This window comes from Mandrillus leucophaeus, unplaced genomic scaffold, assembly GCF_000951045.1.
Source record: "Mandrillus leucophaeus isolate KB7577 unplaced genomic scaffold, Mleu.le_1.0 Scaffold43, whole genome shotgun sequence".
NCBI classification, from domain to species: Eukaryota; Metazoa; Chordata; class Mammalia; order Primates; family Cercopithecidae; genus Mandrillus; species Mandrillus leucophaeus.
In genome coordinates, this window is record NW_012104587.1 from 40,506 (window position 1) to 41,846 (window position 1,341).

The 1,341-nt window shown below is 50.2% G+C and overlaps 1 protein-coding gene across 1 annotated transcript in view; it reads right to left on the reverse strand.

Annotated features, from left to right (window-relative positions):
- Positions 1 to 1,341, reverse strand: part of VWCE (von Willebrand factor C and EGF domains) — a 39,323-nt gene that overhangs the window by 13,671 nt on the left and 24,311 nt on the right. The gene's annotated exons all lie outside the window — the stretch shown is intronic.

A 1,341-nucleotide genomic window follows, 5' to 3' on the forward strand; every position in this document is an offset into this window, starting at 1 on the left:
TCCCTGTAATCCCAGCATTTTGGGAGGCCAAGGTGGGACTATCGCTTGAGCCCAGGAATTTGAGACCAGCCTGGGCAACACAGTGAGACCCTGTCTCTATAAAAAAAAAAAAAAAAAAAAATTAGCCGGGTGTAATGGCTTGTGCCTGTGGTCTCAGCTACCTGGGAGACTGAGATGGGAGGATCGCTTGAGCCCGGGAATTCGAGGCTACAATGCACTATGACTGCACCACTGTAATCCAGCCTGGGCAATAGAGCAAGACCCTGTCTCTAAAATAAAAAATAAAGATGGTCAGAAGGTGGCAGTGAGGGCTGGTGGACAGAGCCCTGACTTTGGGCTCAGAGAGACCTCAAATCCCAACTCTGCCACCTCCCAGCCTCTGTCTTTTCATCTGCAGAATAGGGGCAGTAAAGCTAAGCCCGAAGAGCTGCTGGGAGCCTCAGTGAGGAAAGAGATGAGAAGCACCAACCCTGGGCCTGGCACTCAGTAGATGCTCCTAATCAAATACACGGGACAGCATCTGGCAGGGCAGGCACATAGTAGGTGCTTAATAACTATTCTTGCAGGAGTGAATTTGCCCAAAGCCAAATACTTTTAACAAGCTGGTTTTGGTAATGAGCCTTCTTTCTCCCAAATGTGGAGACCTTTATTGTGCTGGCAAATATTTTGCCTGGAGAGAAAAACAGCCTCCCTGGTGGGAAGTTTCCGAGGGAGTTTCGTCCCCTCCCCTTCCTAAACAGACGACCCTGTGTGCCTGCTGGCTGTCTGCTGCGGAGTAGAAGCCTCCCTGACTCCACCAACCTTCCCGCTTTATACTTCCCTCCCCCTTTTAAATTCTACAGCTTCTAACCAAATTCCACAACCTGAGAATGTTCCCTTCCACTCAACAAGCTCACCTTTAACATCCGGTCTTTTCCCCTTCCTCTAAAACCCCCAAAGGTTAAGAAAACAGCCATGAGGCTTTGAGGATCTTGTGACGCTTACCAGACAGACACAGACGGTGCAGTTCTCCTTGGGAGGTGAAAACACGTCCCCTTCAGCTCGGACGACACCACTGTGAAAACAGTCTTTGAAGGACAAATAGGAGGTAAAAGCATCAGACCTCTTCAAAGAGGAAGCTTGAGGTCTCGCCGCTTCTCCATGTTTAATGTACCTGGAACATTCTCTCACTGCCCTAGGTGTCCCAGGAGTGGCAGATTCAGGGTACTCTGACTGTGTGGTCCTGCAAGGATCAGTTGTGGTGGCCCCAGGAGGGTCCATCCCTGTCTCACAAACTCACAACTGTCTGGAGGGCACAGCATTTTCTTCCCAGAGGGCAGGAAAGGCAGCCTGGGTTCAAAA